General features: G+C 41.1%; 1 pseudogene; it reads right to left on the bottom strand.

Annotated features, from left to right (window-relative positions):
* Window positions 1-10,911: 10,911 nt before the first annotated feature.
* On the bottom strand, window positions 10,912-11,925 carry LOC147005572 (TD and POZ domain-containing protein 5-like; annotated as a pseudogene).
* Between the last annotated feature and the right edge of the window lie 9,060 nt (window positions 11,926-20,985).

Genomic DNA, 20,985 nt, shown 5'->3' with positions numbered 1-20,985 from the left:
ACAGCTTTAGGTCAGGCATGGTGATTCCACCAGAGGTTCTTTTATCCTTGAGAAGAGTTTTTGCTATCCTAGGTTTTTTGTTGTTCCAGACGAATTTGCAGATTGCCCTTTCTAATTCGTTGAAGAATTGAGTTGGAATTCTGATGGGGATTGCATTGAATCTGTAGATTGCTTTTGGTAAGATAGCCATTTTTACAATGTTGATCCTGCCAATCCATGAGCATGGGAGGTCTTTCCATCTTCTGAGATCTTCTTTAATTACTTTCTTCAGAGACTTGAATTTCTTGTCATACAGACCTTTGACTTCCTTTGTTAGAGTCATGCCAAGGTATTTTATATTTTTTGTGACTATTGAGAAGGGTGTTGTTGCCTTAATATCCTTCTCAGCCTGTTTATCCTTTGTGTACAGAATGGCCATTTACTTGCTTGAGTTCATTTTACATCCAGCTACTTCATTGAAGCTGTTTATCAGGCTTAGGAGTTCTCTGGTGGAATTTTTAGGGTCACTTATGTATACTATCATATCATCTGCAACGAGTGATATTTTGACTTCTTCTTTTCCAATTTGCATCCCCTTGATCTTCTTTTGTTGTCTAATTGCTCTGGCTAGGACTTCAAGTACAATTTTGAATAGGTAGGGAGAGAGTGGACAGCCTTGTCTAGTCCCTGGTTTTAGTGGGATTTCTTCTGCTTCTCACCATTTACTTTGATGTTGGCTACAGGTTTGCTGTAGATTGCTTTTATCATGGTTATGGGCCTTGAATTCCTGATCTTTCCAAGACTTTTATCATGAAGGGGTGTTGGATTTTGTCAAAGTTTTCTCAGCATCTAAGGAGATGATCATGTGGTTTTTGTCTTTGAGTTTGTTTATATACTGATTACATTGATGGATTTCCGTATATTGAACCATCCTTGCATCCCTGGGATGAAACCTACTTGGTCAGGATGGATGATTGTTTTGATGTGTCTTGGATTTGGTTAGCGAGAAGTTTATTGAGGATTATTGCATTGATATTCATAAGGTAAATTGGTCTGAAGTTCTCTATTTTGTTGGGACTTTTTGTGGTTTAGGTATCAAAGTAATTGTGGCTTCATAGAATGAGTTGGGTAGAGTAACTTCTGTTTCTATTTTATGGAATAGTTTGCTAAGAGCTGGGATTAAATCTTCTTTGAAGGTCTGATAGAACTCTGCACTAAACCCATCTGGTCCTGGGCTTTTTTTGTTTGGGAGACTATTAATGACTTCTATTTCTTTAGGGGATATGGAACTGTTTAGATCGTTCACCTGATCTTGATTTAACTTTGGTACCTGGTATCTGTCTAGAAACTTGTCCATTTCATCCAGGTTCTCCAGTTTTGTTGAGTATAGCCTTTGTAGAAGGATCTTATGGTGTTTTGGATTTCTTCAGGATCTGTTGTTATGTCTCCCTTTTAATTTCTGATTTTGTTAATTAGAATAATTTCCCTATGCCCTCTAGTGTGTCTGGCTAAGGGTTTATCTATCTTGTTGATTTTCTCAAAGAACCAGCTCCTCGATTGGTTGATTCTTTGAATAGTTCTTCTTGTTTCCACTTGGTTGATTTCAACCCTGAGTTTGATTATTTCCTGCTGTCTACTCCTCTTGGGTGAATTTGCTTCCTTTCGTTCTAGAGCTTCTAGGTGTGTTGTTAAGATGCTAATGTGTGCTCTCTCTAGTTTCTTTTTGGAGGAACTCAGAGCTATGAGTTTTCCTCTTATAAATGCTTTCATTGCGTCCCATATGTTTGGGTATGTTGTGGCTTCATTTTCATTGAACTCTAAAAAGTCCTTAATTTCTTTCTTTATTCCTTCCTTGACCAAGGTATCATTGAGAAGAGTGTTGTTTAGTTTCCACGTGTGTGTTGGCTTTCTATTATTTATTTTGTTATTGAAGATCAGCCTCAGTCCATGGTGGTCTGATAGGATTCATGGGACAATTTCAATATTTTTGTGTATGTTGAGGATTGTTTTGTGACCAATTATTGGTCAATTTTGGAGAAGGTACCATGTGGTGCTGAGAAGAAAGTATATCCTTTTGTTTTAGGATAAAATGTTCTGTAGATATCTGTCAGATCCATTTATTTCATAACTTCTGTTAGTTTCACTGTGTCCATGTTTAGTTTCTGCTTCCATGATCTGTCCATTGGTGAAAGTGATGTGTTGAAGTCTCCCACTATTATTGTGTGAGGTGCAATGTGTGCTTTGAGCTTTACTAAAGTATCTTTAATGAATGTGGCTGCCCTTGTATTTGGAGCATAGATATTCAGAATTGATAGCTCCTCTTGGAGGATTTTACCTTTGATGAGTATGAAGTGCCCTTCCTTGTCTTTTTTGATGACTTTGTGTTGGAAGTCGATTTTATTAGATATTAGAATGGCTACTCCAGCTTGTTTCTTCATACCATTTGTTTGGAAAATTGTATTCCAGCCTTTCATTCTGAGGTAGTGTCTATCTTTTTCTCTAAGATGAGTTTCCTGTAAGCAGCGAAATGGTGGGTCCTGTTTGTGTAGCCAGTCTGTTAGTCTATGTCTTTTTATTGGGGAGTTGAGTCCATTGATATTAAGAGATATTAGGGAGAAGTAATTGTTGCTTCTTTTTATTTTTGTTGTTAGAGTTGGTGTTCTGTTCTTGTGGCTGTCTTCTTTTATATTTGTTGAGGGATTACCTTCTTGCTTTTTCTAGGACGTGGTTTCTGTCCTTGTATTGGTTTTTTTCTGTTATTATCCTTTGAAGGGCTGGATTCGTGGAAAGATTATGTGTGAATTTGGTTTTGTCGTGGAATATTTTGGTTTCTCCATCTATGTTAATTGAGAGTTTGGCTGGGTATAGTAGCCTGGGCTGGAATTTGTGTTCTTTTAGTGTCTGTATAACATCTGTCCAGGCCCTTCTGGCTTTCATAGTCTCTGGTGAAAAATCTGGTGTAATTTTGATAGGCTTGCCTTTATATGTTACTTGACCTTTTTCCCTCACTGCTTTTACTATTCTATCGTTATTTAGTGCATTTGTTGTTCTGATTATTATGTGTTGGGAGGAATTTCTTTTCTGGTCCAGTCTATTTGGAGTTCTGTAGGCTTCTTGTATGTTCATGGACATCTCTTTCTTTAGGTTTGGGAAGTTTTCTTCTATAATTTTGTTGAAGATATTTGCCTGTTTTTTGAGTTGATAATCTTCATTCTCAACTACTCCTATTATCCCTAAGTTTGGTCTTCTCATTGTGTCCTGGATTTTCTGAATGTTTTGAGTTAGGATCTTTTTGGATTTTTTATTTTCTTTGATTGTTGTGCCGATGTTCTCTATGGAGTCTTCTGCACCTGAGATTCTCTCTTCCATCTCTTGTATTCTTTTGCTGATGCTCGCATCTATGGTTCCAGATTTTTTTCCTAGGGTTTTTATCTCCAGCGTTGCCTCAATTTGGGTTTTCTTTATTGCATCTACTTCCCTTTTTAGGTCTTGTATGGTTTTATTCAATTATATCACCTGTTTGGTCTGGTTTACCTGCAATTCTTTAAGGGATTTTTGTGCTTCCTCTTTAATGTCTTCTACCTATTTAGCAGTGTTCTCCTGCAATTCTTTAAGGGATTTTTGTGCTTCTTCTTTAATTTCTTCTACCTGTTTAGCAGTGTTCTCCTGCAATTCTTTAAGGATTTTTGTGCTTCCTCTTTAATGTCTTCTACCTGTTTAGCAGTGTTCTCCTGTATTTCTTTAAGTGTGTTATTAAAGTCCTTCTTGATGTCCTCTACCATCATCATGAGATATGCTTTTAGATCCGGGTCTACCTTTTCTGGTGTGTTGGGGTGCCCTGGACTGGGTGAACTGGGAGTGCTGGGTTCTGATGATGGTGAGTGGTCTTGGTTTCTGTTAATAAGATTATTACATTTACCTTTCGCCATCTGGTAATCTCTGGAGTTAGTTGTTATAGTTGTCTCTGTTTAGAGATTGGAGCAGAGGCTGTGTTCCACTCACCAGAAGTCTTAAGATCCCTTGGGGGGTGTCCTGGGTAGCTGGTGGGTGTCAGCCATCTCTGCGCCCTAGCTACTCCGGTGCTGGTGGGACCGAAAGGGGCTTGTGCCCCTACTGAGGCCGGTTTTCTGTTTCTCTAACTAATGCAGTCTCAGGTCCCAAGTGATTGGATTGGAGCAGAGTCTGTGATCCACTCACCAGAAGTCTTAAGATCCCTTGGCGGGTGTCCTGGGTAGCTGGTGGGTGTTAGCCAACACTGAGCCCTAGCTACCCCGGTGCTGGTCGAACTGGAGGGCTCTGGTAGAATTTTTAGGGTCACTTATATATACTATCATATCATCTGCAAAAAGTGATATTTTGACTTCTTCCTTTCCAATTTGTATCCCCTTGATCTCCTTTTGTTCAGTTTCCACACCAGTCAGAATGGCTAAGATCAATAATTCAGGTGACAGCAGATGCTGGCAAGGATGTGGAGAAAGAGGAACACTCCTCCATTGCTGATGGGATTGCAAGCTTGTACAACCACTCTGGAAATCAGTTTGGTGGTTCCTCAGAAAATTGGACATAATACTACTGGAAGATCCAGCAATACCACTCCTGGGTATATACCCAGGAGATGCTCCAAAATGTAATAAGGACATATTCTCCACTATGTTCATAGCAGCCTTATGTATAATAGACAGAAACATGAAACAACCCAGATGTCCCTCAACAGAGGAATGGATACTGAAAATGTAGTACATATACACAATGGAGTACTACTGACCTATTAAAAAAATGAAGTTATGAAATTCTTAGGCAAATGGATGGATCTGGAGAATAACATCCTGAGTGAGGTAACCCAATCACAAAAGAACACATATAATATGCACTCAGTGATAAGTTGATATTAGTCCAGAAACTTAGAATACCCAAGATACAATATGCAAAACTCATGAAACTCAAGAAGAACGAAGACGAAAGTGTGGATAATGTGTTTCTTCTTAGAAGGGGGAACCATGTAACACCCATGGAAAGAGTTACAGAGACAAAGTTCGGAGCAGACACCGGAGGAAGGTCCATCCAGAGATTGCCCCACCCAGAGATTCATCTCACAAACAACCACCAAACTCAGACACTATTGCATATACCAACAAGATTTGCTGACAAGACCCTGATATAGATGCCTCCTGTGAGGGTATGCAGGTGCCTGGCAAATATGGAAGTGGATGTTCACAGTCATCTAATGGATGGAACATAGGGTCCCCAATGAAGGAGCTAGAGAAAGTACCCAAGAAGCTGAAGGGGTCTGCAACCCTATAGGAGGAACCACAATATGAACTAACCAGTACCCCTAGAGCTCCTGTCTTTAACTGCATCTGTAGCAGAGGATGGCCTAGTCAGCAATCAATGGGAGGAGAGGCCCTTCATCTTGCGAAGATTCTATACCCCAGTATAGGGGAATGCCAAGGCCAGGTAGTGGGAGTGGATGGGTTTGGGAGCAGGAGAAGGGAGAGAGTATAGGGAATTTTCAGAGAGGAAACTATGAAAAGGGCTAGTGTTTGAAATGTAAATGAAGAGAACATGTAATAAAAAAAAAAAGCTCTATACATTAAAAAAAAAGTGTGACCTTGTGAGTCTCTGGACTTTCTGTGTCTGTTATTTCATCTCACATTTAATTTCTCTGTAGGTGGATTTGTATATTCTGTTTAGTTTTGTTAGTTTGGAATAGGAGTTATTGTTTTTTTGGATTTTCTGAAAGAACCAAGCGTTATTTCATTAATTCCTTGTATGGAAATGTTAAATTCCTCATTTCCTAAATTCCCTGAGTATTTGTTTTCTTTATGGATTCTATTTCCATTTTCACACATTAAACAATTTGACTCATTTCCTTCCACTCTTTACTTTGTTTTTGTCGATTTCTTTAATGGATCTCTTTCTTTCCTTACACTGTTTATATATGGGTTCATGGATTGGTTTAAGGGATTTCTTCATTCTCTCCTTAATGACCTCTATCACCTTCATACAGATTGTTTTAAGGTTTTTGCATGTGCTTCAGGCATGTTGGAATGTTCAGGGAATGCTGTGCTAGGATAGCTGGGCTGCAGTGTAGACATAATGGCCTGGCTGTTACTGACAGTGTTGTTTATGCTAGAATCTAAGATTCTGGGGTTGCAATGGTTAAAGATTTAGATCCTAATTTCTACATTTTTCTGTGTTTGGTAGAAGTTCTCATCCTTGTCTTGTGTTCCCTCTCTAGATTTTTGAAGAGTGTGATTGATATATGTTGTCGATGTTTAGGATTCATGGCTGTGAAGGGACATCATTATCAAAGCAACTCATATAAAGGCAAACATTTATTTGGTGCTGGCTCGCCATTTTGGAGTTTCAGTCTATTATCATCATGGTGGGAAGCATGTCATGATGCAGGCTGGCTTGCTGCTAGAAGTGCTAACATCTCTACTTCTTGATCAAAAGGTGACTCTAATCTAGACCCAAGCTGCCCACTGTTGGTGCTTGCTGGAACTGGAACATGCTTCTTTGGTTCTATTTCAGGTTCACTGCCTAGGCTTGGCTGTCTTAGAACTAGTTCTGTAAGCTGACATTGAACTCAGATCTGCATGGCTCTGTTTCCTGAATGCTGGGATTAAAGGCCTGTACTACTAGGTCTGGACATAATCCTCTGTTTACATTTTTACAATATCTTCATAAATTCTGGATTGTAGTTCAATCCAGATACAGTCAAGTTAACCGTTGAGAATAGCCATCACCGCCGTCAGGCAGGAAATTTTATTTGGACCTAATACTTTTGGCCACTGGTGGTTCAATGTTTCTATGTAGAGGGAGCTGGCACTTAGGAATGGGGATAGTTTAAAAGTCTGAAATTGTTCACAGGAGGGAGGAGATTGCACCACAACCTGCTTATTTTGTCTCCTTGAAATTTGGGGAGACAGTGAAAAGTGGTCACCCCAGGATTGCTATAGAGTTGAGGATTAGACTGGAAGGTGTGTTTCTACAAGAAGTGAAGGAGAGGGAAACATCTACAGGTAGTTTCCATGCTTCCCTGTCAGGATTGGTCAGTGAGTTTTCAGTGAGTGAATACTGGAGTTAGCACCTAGCATACAGCAAGAATTTAGGGGAGGGAGGGGGAGCTTAAGGAGGAATTGTTGAGCTTGATCTACATAAAGAGATCCTGGACAGCCAGAGAAAAGCTGTCACTAATTCCACCATCACCCCAACAAAACCAAACAATACATCCCCCAACGCCAAAAAAGAAACAAAAAAAGAAAGAAACAAACAAACAAAAAATACCTTTCCATTCTCCAGGTTAGAATTCTGGAAGGAGTTCTGAGAAACATTGTTGATTCAGTGAAAAGGACAGGAATTTGGGATGGAATTCATAAAACACTGGGAATTTAGCTGAGGGGAGAAAGTCCTTCATGTGTCATCAAATCTGGTGACTTGTGCAATTTGGTCATCTGTAGTGCAGGGGTGAGTGACTCAGTTGCCCACAGCTATGATGGGTGTTTGTGTTTCCTTTGTCTAGAACTATGCTCCTTACATGTTAGTATTTTCAGTGAGAACCGTAGTGAATACATTAAGTATTTGGTACTTTCTTACTCATAAGTTGCTGCTGTGTGTTTTCGAAATATCCAACTCTTCAAAGTTTCCCTTTCCATTAACCAAAATGGCTTTGAAGACAAAGATGGCAGCGGAGGGGGTGGGTGGGTAGGGGAGGGCGAGATCATGTTAAAATTAAGCTTGCCCTCATCTCTGCTTGTGACTTCCTCAGTGTCAAGAATATGATATCCCCAGACTACTGCATAGGAGAAGGCAGAGGAGGGCCCTTGAAAAGGATCCACATTTCGGTGGCAGTGCACCTGGTAGGTTTCAGTCAGAGTTACTATGGCGGCCAATGCTGTCAAGGTTGGAAAATTTCTCGCCTCTTGCCTCACTGGCTGCACTGTGGAGGAGGCTGCGGTGGATCACAGCCCTGGCCTCCAAGCTTCTCCTTCCTCCTCTGAGTCAGCCTCCCTTCCCCTTCCCCACACCTTAGTCCTCCAGGAGCTGGCAGTCCATGAGATGAAACCATTGGGAGGATGCTCCTAAGGGGAGGTGGCCCAAGTCCTGAGCAGCAGAGCCCAGAAATGCAAGGAACCAAATTTGGGCAGGCCTGGGCAGCCAAGCCTCATTTGTGTAGGTCCTTCCTCTCTCCACACTGTTCTGCAGAGCCAGGTCCCCCGCAATGGTCTCAGGGATACTTGCCAGGTACCCAGGACTTAAGACTCAGAGGCCGCCCATGCCTGGGCAGCACTCCCATGCCCACTGCCCTGATCACACACAGCCTGGGCTCACACTAGGCCTGGGACCCCTACCATTCCCTGGCGGCCTTGGCCCAACTGGGCAATGGAGCCAGGCCTACTGACCCTCTAACCCTCATCCTCTGTCCCTGCACCACTTCTCACCCCCAAGACCCCGGAGGCCCCGCCATGGCTGCCCTGAGGTCCTCTGCTTTTCTTCCTTGGGCCCTGAAGTACCTTCCTGGTTGATCAGAGTCAACCTTCTTCATACTTCAGTGCTGCACCTTTTCTGCTATGGAAGGGGAGATGCAAAGAAGCTGAGGGTTGTCAAACAAAACACAAGACTGATGTGTGACTTAACTACTGGGAAGCCTCCAGTCCCCAAACTCTCTTCCAGGAGTGTTTTTTTGGCTGAAGGACATTTTTTTGGTCAAGGAGCCAATGATTTTAAAGGAGGTATGGGGCTTGCACTGGCTTTTTCTTGCCCTACTGAAGAGTTGTTGATGTGCAGTTTGTTTTAATTAAAAATGTCGGGGGGGGTGTTAGAGGCATGGGCTTTTGAAGAGCATTCTGAAGCTGGAGGAGCTATTCATTATCCTGGTCCAAACCCCCACACCCAGCCTGTTCTCAATGCAGTCAGCCTTGGGCTTCTGCACAGGCTGCCAGAACTCGAATCCGTTTCAGGAGCATCCTGTCTACATGGACCAGCCCATCAAGATAAGCCGCTCAGTGGCACACTGTCCACCAGCACAGAATAATGCCACCTTTGATTGCAGAGTGCTGTCAAGGAACCATGCTCTCCTCTGGTTTAATCACAAGATGAGCAAGACAGGGTCCAGCTGTCCTGGAACTCATTCTCTACATCAGTCTGGCCTCAAACTCAGAGATTTACCTTCCTCTGCCTCCCGAGTGCTGGAATTAAAGGTCACCATGCTTGGCCTTGCTTTTAATTTTTAATCCAATTTAGCTTGTTTATAGTGACACTGTACTGTGCTAGTTTCTTATATTAAAGAAAAAAATAAAACTATCTTTTTAGTTTGTCAAGAATTCATACGTATGGAGAGTATTTTAAAGAATTCTTCTTTGAGCCTAAACCTCAGGTTTTGGTTGAAATACTGAATTAATTCCAACTCAAACGAAGTTACATAAGGCTAAGAGGACAATCTCCTGTTTTGTCTCCTGATTTTTCCCCCTCTTTCCAAGACTCGATTAACTCTATTTTTTTAAGAGAAGAATTTGTCTTCAAGAGTGCTGTTTTGAAATTAAATATACTTGAGCCTCTAGAGGAAGAAAGTAACAACAGTGTAGCTACTGAAATAAGGAATTACTAGATAAATGCTATCTTTTCTTTTAAATTGAATTGTTTGTGGGACTCACAGGTGGTGTAGGCACACAGAAAGGATGGCTACAGTTTGTTCTTAAACTATGGGTCCCCATCCCTTAGGCAGTCTGATGAGCCATTCATAGGGGGTACATATCACATATCCTGTATATCAGCTATTTACAATATAACTCATAACAGTAGCATCACTACATTTATGAAGTAGCCACAAAATGTTTCTGGTTGACAACAACATGCAGAACTGTATTAAGGGTCAGAGCATTGGGAAGATTGAGATTTAATGGCCTAGGGAGTGTGAACCTGTAATGAACCAATCCCTTCTAATGTTTTCAAAACACATAAAAGATTTTTACATGTGAGAAACACAAATGCATCTCTCTCAGAAGGATTAGACTCCCTCCACTTTGGCCTACTCTTTCCAGTCGCCTTAAGAGCATGATGGTAGATTTCTCATTTGTCAACACTAAATGCCAAGAAAAAGTTAGAGGGCTTCCAATACTGGTAGGACAGTGAGAGGTCTGCATAAACATCCAGAGCTGAGGAGGACTTATTGAACTACATGTGACTTCTCTGAACATAAACATCTCTAGAATCCACCAACTGTTTTCAAAAGTTTTATTCATATTATATTCTATTTGGCTAAGATTTTGTCTACAGAGCTCTTTGTATCAATGGAGACATGAGCAGGGCCTCAGATCCTCTGGATCACAAGTTAGAGGTGGCTGAAAAACTCTCCTGCATGCTGACAACTTAACCAGAGTTCTCTGAGTGAGCTTTAAGGGTTTCTACAGCTGAGATCCCATAAACTGAATCATTAATAAAAGTCTTCATTGTCTTTTCCTTCTCCAAAGAGTTAACATTCGTGTTTGATTTGTCCTTTGTTCTGGGCCCCAGTTATCTGTTCTACATAGTCCAATGCAGACAGGTTTCTCTGAAGAAACTCGGGTTTGTCTGTGCTTAGGGCCAGCACCTAAATTAATTCCCAGTTTTCAAGGCATCAGACAAAAATCATACTAGAACATTAACAGAGTAGATGTCAAGTAGACTGCCCAGACTCCATCCCTCACCCACCATTTTAACATATTACAGCTGTTTTAAATCCTGAGCCACCATGGTGCTTTTTCCTAGATTTACTATAAATGTTCCAGCAATACTGCACTCTAACCAGAAGTCGGTGGTAACAACACTGGTTATAGCTATTGGAAGGCAGATGTTGGTCATAGCTGTCCATCCCCAAACTCATTTTAGGTGTTTGAGTGAGGGCTCCACTAAACACTGTGCAGGAGCCAGGTTATGGAATGCTTCAGCCACCTAGTGGGGATGGGACTCCATCATTGACTTACACTCTGAGGTCTTAGAGACCAGAGAAGCATAAAAGGCAATGAAATATAGCGCCTCAGTCTTCAGCTTCTGTATTTTCTGGAAGTCATCCAGGATGAGAGTGTGTGCAGCATTTTCCACAGAGAGGTTCCTTAAGAGGGCCTCTTCACATATGACCTTCAAGCCCTCCAGACCATACCTGTCAGCAGCTGCCAGCAGATCACAGGCCATGGAGTGACTTTGGAGATTTGTCACCTTCCCAGTGTAAATGAAGCCCATCATCTCCTTGAAGACTTTGGGATCCAGGTCATTGATGTCAACATGGTTTGTTAGTCTCTCCTCCATTTCATGTTCAAACATGGCTCTGAAAACTGGAGAGCGAGCTGCTAGGATGGCCTTGTGAGCCCTGAATTCTTGGCCAGCTACAAACAGGCAGCAGTCTGTGAAGAGGGAATTCTCCCACAGCTCACCTAGGTCATCTGCCATCATGTGTCTTGGATCCGGGATTGCAGGTGTTATGTTCTCTCCAGGTGTGTTAAACAAGTCTCCCACTATGCTCACCTTGCAGCAGAGGGTAAGCTGGTCTTCAGGGAGGAGACTATGTGGATTGGAGAGGAGGAAATCTCGTAGGATAAACTTTTTGAATCCCCTGTATTGGTTTTTCTGAAAGCTAAAGACATTAGTGCTGGACCTACTTTGATAATTCTTTCCTTGGGAATTTATGATCCAGAATTCATACTTTGCCCAAACTGGGCTCTTTTGACAGTGGAGTAATCCCAGGTAAACTGACAGGTAATCCTTGCTTTCTTCATCAATTCAGTTTGGGTGTACCCTCAAACCCCATTCCACTTTGTCACTGGCCTCCAACGAGAATTTTGTGCTTGTAATTTTTTCCCTAATTCCATCCATGCAAAATGAAAAGTTGCTAATGGTCCACTTGTGGCAGATGCTGTCAACTCTGATCTGTGTGTATCCCCACCCTGTGGCTTCCATGTCCCTTGACATTTCTGCTGGAGGTAGTTTCGAGGATTAAGTTGATCTGTAAAGAAGAACTAGATGTTATTTTCCCTTCATCATATCAGATACAATTATAGATATATTTTAGATTTTAGTTTCAATTTCCCATAAATTGCCCCATGTATTATGTTGAAAACATGTATTTTTTTCTCTAGGTTTCAATATTTGTTTTATACAAGATAATATAGTCTATGGTGAGTTTTAAATCTCCCTCTCATGTACTCTGTCTCCCCCCTCTGTGTTTGTGTCTCACTTTGTCTCTGCCATTCTGTGACTTTGTGTGTTTACTGAATCTTAGGACTGTGGTAACTAGTTTTGGCTATTTGATCCACTTTTCTAAGAGTTTGAAATATTTTAAACATTCTCATTTAAATTGTGGTGTATTTCTCTTGCCATCTGGTTATCTGTGGTGTTAGTTGGTCTCGCTGGTTCTGATTGTGATTTGCCCTTCCTGCAAATCATCGAAACAGTCCCATAACCCCTAAAGAAATAGAAGCAGTCATTAAAATTCTCCCAACCCCAAAATCCCAGGACCGGATTGGTTTAGTGAAGAATTCAATCAGACATTCAAAGAAGACCTAATACCAATACTCTTCAAACTAATCCACAAAATAGAAACAGAAGGAACACTACCCAATTCTGTCCATGAAGCCACAGTTATGCTGATACAGAAACCACACAAAGACACATCAAAGAAAGAGAACTTCAAGCCAGGCATGGTGGCACTCACCTTTAATCCCAGCACTTGGGAGGCAGAGACAGGGTTTCTGAGTTAGAGGCCAGCCTGGTCTACAGAGTGAGTTCCAGGACAGCCAGAGCTACTAGAGAAACCCTGTCTTGAAAAACAAACAAACAAACAAACAAAAAAAAAAAAAAGAAAAGAAAGAGCTTCAGAACAATTTCCGTCATGAGCATTGATGCAAAAATACTCAATAAAATTCTCACACATCGAATCTAAAGACACATCAAAATTATCATCCACCTCAATCAAGTAGGCTTCATCCCAGGGATGCAGGGATGGTTCAATATATGGAAATCCATCAACATAATTCTCTACATAAACAAACTCAAAGAATAAAAACCACATGATCATCTCATTAGATGCTGAGAATGCATTTGACAAAATTCAGTACCCCTTCATGGTGAAAGTCTTGGAAAGATCAGGAATTCAAGGCCCATACTTTAACATAGTAAAAGCAATATATAGTAAACCAGTAGCCTACATCAAACTAAATGGAGAAAAACTTGAAGAAACCTCACAAAAATCAGGGACGCTCACCCTACATATTCAATATATTACTTCAAATCCTAACTAGAGCAATTACACAACAAAAAGATACAAACTGAGAAGGAAGAAGTAGAAAAATATCACTATTTACAGCTGATATGATAGTATCCTTAAGCCATCCCAAACTACCCACCAGAGAACTCCTAAACCTGATAAACAACTTCAGAGGAGTGGATATGAAATTAACTCAAACAAATCAGTAGCCTTCCTCTACTCAAAAGACAAACCATTTCAGTGAGCCCAAGTAGCAAGGTGGAATGTGGTGCCCAATGAAGGATTTGGAGAAGAGAATGAAGGAGTTGAGGGGGTTTGCAGGCCCATTTTCTGAGCAAAAGTTTCAACTGGCTAGATTCTCCCCAAGACTGGACTACCAACCAAAGAGTACGGGCAGAGGTCCAGCTAATATAACAGCTGCTAAAGCCAGTACTTACTTAGTCCACAAAGTTTGAAGTCTCAGGTGTTCTTCAGTATATACCAGAATCCTGAAGAAGTAGTTTCTAATGTCACTGAAGAAATGAGCTTGCTAGTGTGGTGAGAGCAAGCAGGCCAAGAGACAAATCTTCCTTCTTCCATGTGTTTATATAGGCCCCTATCAGAAGGTGTGACCCAGTTCAGGGTGTTTCTTCTAGTCTCAATTTCTGGATTAAAGGTGTGTGAATTCTTGTCTCAAGAGTGAGATTAAAGGTGCGTGTTTTTCTACCCCATGGGTCTGTATTTGAACTGGCTCTAACTACTTTATCTTAAGAAAAAAAATTTAAAAGCTATGCCCTTTAGTTTTGCATGTTATGTAAGTTCAGAGTATCCAGACAGGAAGAATGGCCATCACTAGTGTACTTTGATTACTGGGGTCACTCTTCCACAAATGAAGACATAATGTCAATCTCTGCACATCTGTTACTTTCCCTTGTGCTGGTCTTACACTGATTCCTGCCATAAACATGATTAAGGAAGGTGTTTTGTCCAGAACTTATCAGCAGTCTGAGTGCTCACAAAATGGAGGGCATGTAGAAGAGCTTCTATATAGTGGGTAGAAAGCAAAACCCCAAACCTCTTAAGGTGACTTTCTTTTTTCCAGTGTGTTATTCTGATTACACCCACAGATCTTGTGATGACTCCTCCCAATTTGGTTGGTGATCTTGTACGTCCCCCTCAGGAAAACCTCACTGGAAATAATTTTTCACTTAAGGTTGTGGTTTAGAAATATCCTAAACGCTTCTTAATTTAACACTTTAATTGGCAGGATTCATCTTATCAATGCCTCACAGAGTACATCCTCCACAGGTGATTTTTGTCCTATTCAGACATGGAACTGCCATGCTTACTGTATTAGTCCTGAAAGGGGAGAGACTGCAGCATACATGCAACAGATATCAAAGATTAGGGTTTGTCATTACCGCCCTCATGTAAAATGAAGTGTAAATCTCTTCCTACATCTCTCATCTCTTCAGTTCTTCATTTCTTAGAACTATAGTCTAGAGATCACAAAGATACCTAGAGTGGTTCAATCAGCTCAGCCGCCCCCAGCTCTCCTGTATGCCTGGCTCCAATGCTGCTCATCCCTCAGGATAAATCAATTCGTTGTTTTTGATTTTTGATTCCTCCCTTTGATTTATTGCTACTATTAGTATCAGTGACTCTTCAGCAAATTCTTTCCAGACATTGGAACCCCAGCCTCAGATCAGAATCCTGTAAAGTCTGACATCACATCTTTCAAAGTTTCAGGACACCAGTACCTAAACTGAAGATGCCTTAACAAGACTTACCTCTAGAGGTGACAGAGCAGTTGAATTTCTAAGGTGTTTATTGGAAAAGTAAATGTATTTCTTGTCATCTCTGTGGCTTTCTGTCTCCATATTACAATCTGGGATCATTGGATCTCAGGCTTATGTTACTAGTTCGATAGAAGTGACTTCTAAAGGTATTAAGAAAAATCAAAATAGCAGATGCTTTAATTGTGGTAAGCAAGGTCACTTGACATGGATTGTAGGTAAGGTATTCCTAGCAACAATGGCTTTTGGGATTTTTTTTTTTTTTGAAAATTAATCCAAAGAGAAGTCTCCTGCCTTCTGGAATATGCAGAAGGTGTGGCAAAGGCTGGCATTGGAGTAATGATTACAGATCAAAAAGGCATAGGCAATGTAACTTTTTGCCATCAGGAAAGGGGGCTCATGCAGGCCCCGATATCAAATTTCATTCAATCATTCCTTGTCAGTATGGGAGACACTCAGTCACAGAGTAATTAAAAGATGTAATGCTTATTGTACAAAAGCAATATTGCTCTTCAGATAATGAAGGACAAAACAGCACCAGTAACTAAGACAAAAAATTCAGAGAGAAGATCACACAAACATTTTGGCACAATGCTACAAATGAGCAGACCAAATCCAAGAATGCAATAAATGCCATTGAAATTGAACTTTTAGTAGACAGAAGAGTAGATGTAATAATGATTTCATCAAAATCTTGGCATCCAGATTGACCTCTGTAGGAAGTAAATATTCAGCTTCTAAGAACTAATACTTTACCTCAGGCAAAAGCAAGTGCAAGACAGGAATAGGGTCAGAAGGACAAATAGGTAAACTAAAGCCATATCCATGTCTGGTCTCTAAGATCTCAGTGGAATGACCCTTCTGAAATATATGTTAGAACCAGAGAAGGCTGCTTGAACATAGATTTAAGTGAATAGAAATTGCATATTAGCAGCCCTAAACTTTCAATGGGTTTTTGGGAACTCAGTGTACCATCAGCTTCAATGGAGCAAGCTTTTAATGACAAAATCCATATTGTGCATTGATACAATTTAGTTAACAGGAACAGTTATCCAGGAGCAGAAAGTTGGCAGCCAAAATGTAAAGTTAGAATATTTAAGCCAGGCAGTGGTTGTGCACGCCTTTAATTCCAATACTGGGGAGTCAGAGGCAGGATGATTCCTGAGTTTGAGGCCAGCCTGGTGTACAGAGTGAGTTCCAAGACAGCCAGGGCTACACATGGAAACCCTGTCTCAAAAAAAAAAACAAAAAAAACAAAACAAAAAACCAAAAAAAAAAAAAAGAACCCCCCCCCCCAAAAAAAATCCCACCACCACCACGAACAACAAAAAAGAATATTCAGATATTACTGTTGGTAGGTCAAATCTTTTAAGTTCAGACTCCATTTTTGAAAACGTTACCTAAGTTCAAATTCAGATAAACTAACATGCTGGTACCTAGCACTAGTTTCCAAATTTCCTGACCACCTCGCCAAAACCTGAGTCTAACTCCAGTTTCTAGGCGAATCCCCAAGCAGACCAGAATCTCTAGGTTACATGCTCAACAAATCAAGCACCTCTAGGTTATTTCCTGAAGAAACATTCACCCACAGGTAAGGAGCACACCCCTGATTAACGACCAGCAATGCAGAGGGGAACAGAAATTAAGTTTATGATATGACTCCCCGCACCAACCAAATAAAGACCATAATAGTTTTCTAATGAGATGTTTTGACAGATACTCCCTGCTTGCTGCTTACTATAAAGCCATGCCTTATAGCTATCAGGGCTCCCCAACTACCAAAATCACCCTGCATGATGGTGGTGTGGTTGGTGGGGCCTGAGCAAGCTTGAATAGAACAAAGACCCTCCTGTAAGTTGCATGAGATTGGCTCCTCTCTGTGTATTAAGAGATCACTAACATTTCCCTGGCACTACACTCCAACATTGTGGACTATGATCAAATGTACCTTGGTTTTAATTTAACAGGTAGTGTTTTGTAAGTGCTGGGGTTTGCATCCTGATTGGCCTCCACCATGGAATCTGGTAATATCTCATACTTGTTCTGGACACTGAGTCAGCTGGTCATGGCTGAATTCTCCTATATCTCCAAATAGAGGTTGTCTTAATCATCTTCTAGAAGAGGTAACAAGTAAGGTGGACATCTCAGATTCCTTGGAACCATGCTTTCAAGCTTCCTGTTTTGTCCAGGAATGCTGAAGGAGCCCTGTACTATGCTCACCTTGCAGCCGAGTGTGGGCTGGTCTTCAGGGAGAAGCCATTGCCCGTGGGAGAGGAGAAAAGCTCAAAAATTGGACTTTTTGAATCCCTTGTATTGGTTTTGCAGAAACCTAATTTTTGTTACATTACAATTCTTGATGTAGATGATGTTGGCCTCCAAGACATAGAGATTTCCCTGTCTTATACTCTGCACTGCTGGGGTTGGAGACCTGAGGTCCTACATGCAACAAATTAAGAGTAACATTAGTCTCAGAAACACAGTGTTGTATGCTCTGTGTCATTCTTTGACCAAGTTTTCTTTAGGAAAATCTGATAAATTCTAAGAGAGGAAGAAAGGACCTGTGGCAGTAATGAGGTTATGAAGTGTGAAAATGTAGCTCAATGCAAGGGAATGTGCCTAGCATGTCGAGGTTGCCAACTGTATCTCCTGCCAACACACAGATGCAACTTCCCACAAGTGACTGCTTGTATATGTGGATTGGCTCCAGAAAGAAGAAAACTGTCTGGAGACCAAGAAGAAGATGTCAGAAGCACATTGATCATTTGCATTGATTCATCTCTAGGACACTCCATAAAGGGGTCACCTAGTGAGGGTGTGTGGTACTCATGAATGTTCTTCTTACTTGGGAGGTTGGGATAGATAGAAGGATGAAGGCTAGCCTGTTCTGAAGGAAGATGTTACAACAGTAACAAACTGAGAATGTATATAATGAAAGAGAAGAAGAAAGTATGAGAAAGATGTTGTTCTGCATTTGCTTAGGGAAATAATCATATCAAGCAAATGTCTATCAAGTGCTAGGGCCCATAGGCTGCACCACATACATTCCATTCATTTAAAAATATTTTCATCATATTTTTTTCATGACCTTTCCCAACACTCTTAATTTTGTGCCTTATGAATTAAGAAATCAAACATTTAATTCCTCACAACACAGAGGTAGGAATATTTCTGTCTTCTTTAGCCCAGTAGTCAATGCCATGTAAAGACACTCTCTTGAGAGAGAGAGGAAGAGAGAGAGACAGAGAGAGAGACAGAGCGAAACAGAGAGAGACCAAATCAATATGAAAATTGCTTTACATTGTGTGGTTTGGGTGATTTATGCTTTTAGTACACAGTACTTTTAAGATTGTCACAGGAAATTGCTTATATACAAGAAAGTCATTCTGAACAATGATTCAAAATCTTGTCTAGAAAGGATGAAAACAACTGTTTTCTCTATATACATAAATAGTTTGATATTCTAAATGGCCTGCATTGGGAAATTCAGAGTCCTGGGTGCTTGATCTATGTATCCATCACACATATGGAGATTCTGTCTCCAAAACCAAAACAAACTCTCAAATTCCACCTAAACATCCACACCCTTAAATTGACTCCCCAAAAGATGAACTATGAGGGTAAAGTCAAAGGTGTCCTTCTGAAAATTATATTCAAGATCAGAGGCAGAAGAACCTAAGCTGAAGTGGTACCCTAGGATGCACAGTGAGTAAGGCTGCCCTGGGAAACTCAGTTTATTTGAATTGATGGCATCCTTCTTAAATGAATTAATATCTAAAAAGAAAGAAAAAGAAAGAAAGAAAAACAAACACACAAACATTAAATGAAAACAAAGAAACAAACAAGCCAAAACATAGGTTCCACAATTATTAAAACAGCAGCTGAGCAGACAACTCATCGTTAAGGAGAATGTGCAATTGATTACTAATAAAGCCAAGGCATCCCCAGCTTACTAAACATGCTGGTCCTTCTCATATTAACATCACAAACTAGAGGTATCTGAGAGGAGGGAACCTTAATTGAGGAAATGCTTCTAGTAAATCCAGCTGCAAGGCATTTTCTTAAAAAGTGCCTGATGGGGTAGGAGCCAGTCCATTGTGGGTGGTGTCATCCCTGTGCAGGTGATCCTTGGATAGTAGGCAGAGAAAGCTATGGGAAACTATTGTGCCGGGAAATGTTAGTGTTCCCAAGAACATACACAGGAGTCAATTTGATGCAACTCACAACATGCTCTTTATTTTATTTGAGCTACCTGGGGCCCTCCCAACACACCACCATCATGCAGGGAAGTTTTGGTGGAGGGGGAGCCCCAAATGTCTATAGGTGCAAGACTTTATATAAAGCAGCAAGCAGGGTTATGTGTGCAGGCATCTAATTGGAAAGATGCTGTACCCTTTAACATGATTGGCTGGTGCTGGGAGTCATATCATAAACTTCTGCTCTCCTCTGCATTGGTGATCATTAGGCAAATGGGTAGGCTTGTAACCCGGGTTGCAGATTTGTTGGGGGAATAACCTAGAGACACTGGTCTTGTAGAGGGTGTAAGGATTAGCCTAGAGACTGGAGCTAGGCTCTGGTTTTATTGGGGTGGGGGCAACTTGGAAACTATGCTAGATACCAACCTGTCCATTTACCTGAGGTCAAACTTAGTTCAGGTTCTCTAAATTGGAACCTGAACTTAAAAGCTTTGGGCTCTCATCCCCACTTTCTCTTGTGACTAGAAGTCCCAATCATGGGAGTTCCTGAAGCTTTATGAAAACAGTTAACATGGCTATATCTTTGTGGTATCCCTGGGGCATGGGTAGGGACCCATCAGTGGGATACAGGAGTGCATCTTGAGGCTGAATTTTTCTTCTGCTGGCAGGGGCCTTCTTAGCCTATAAATGGATGTGTGGTGGGCCCACACTGCAACTCTGAAGCACAGGGACCCTTTCAGGAATCTCTAGTAACCCCTGGCAGTGTCTCTTGACCAGGCCCCAATCTCTGATTTAAAGTTGGTGATGCTCTAGACCTGGACCTGTTTTATAGAAAGCAAGAAGGTTAAACCAAATACATTTGTGTACCCATTGAAAACCCTCGAAATCATGTACTAACTTCTGTCAGTAGGTGAATAAAACATAACTTTGAAAGGTGTGAGTCCATCTGGTAGGAAGAATTTTGTAATCTATAAAGGATGAAAGGAAGAAGAGTGACCTTGTCACTGTCAATCTCTAAGTTCAATTTAGTTAACATCTCTTTTAGAATTCTGTTTATCTTTTCTACCTATCCTGAACTCTAGGGTCTGTAAATACAATGAGATTTCTAATCAATCTCCATAATATTAACTAATCTTTAACGTACATGGGACACAAATGTAGTTTTATTGTCTAACCCTATAAACTTAGAAAAACCATACCTCTGTGAGACTGTGAAAGGCAGTCTGTGTTCTGGTCAAAAGAGGCTTACTTTGGAGACTCAGTAGAAAATCCTACAAGGGAGAGAACAGTGAGCTACTCCCACACCAGAGCCCTCAACTGCATCATTCTGTGTCCATCAGTCATGTAGGCTGTCCAGACCCCAACCTCAGAGTTACCTGGCAATTGCTAGGTATGCTCCTCCCCACAGTTACCCTGTAACAGCAAGGTAGCTCAGCCCCATATAAAAGGGGTTGCTTGGCCCTACCTCCTTCTCTTTCTTCTCTTGCCTCCCTTTCTTCTTTTGCATTCTCTCTAGCTCCCTTACTCCCTCTCTCCCCCTCTCTTCTCCCCTCTCTCCACCTGTCCATTGCCAGCCTCTACTTTTCTACCTTTTCTCTCTTTCTCTGCTTCTCTATAATAAAGCTCTAAAACCATCAACCATCTCTGCTCATCAAGACCTGCTGTACTGGAATAATGGAATCGGCATATCTAGTCAGCAGACAGGACCAAAGACTATGCCCTGGAGGAAATCATCATATCTTCTCTCGATGCCACTTTTCTCTTCAGCCTCAGGGCAGACTGAACCACTCCTGGGAGC

This window comes from Mus caroli, unplaced genomic scaffold (genome assembly GCF_978045245.1).
Source record: "Mus caroli unplaced genomic scaffold, Mus_caroli_1 scaffold_3, whole genome shotgun sequence".
Classification (NCBI taxonomy): domain Eukaryota; kingdom Metazoa; phylum Chordata; class Mammalia; order Rodentia; family Muridae; genus Mus; species Mus caroli.
The sequence above is the reverse complement of the archived record's forward strand: the minus strand, read 5'-3'. Positions and strand labels throughout refer to the sequence as shown.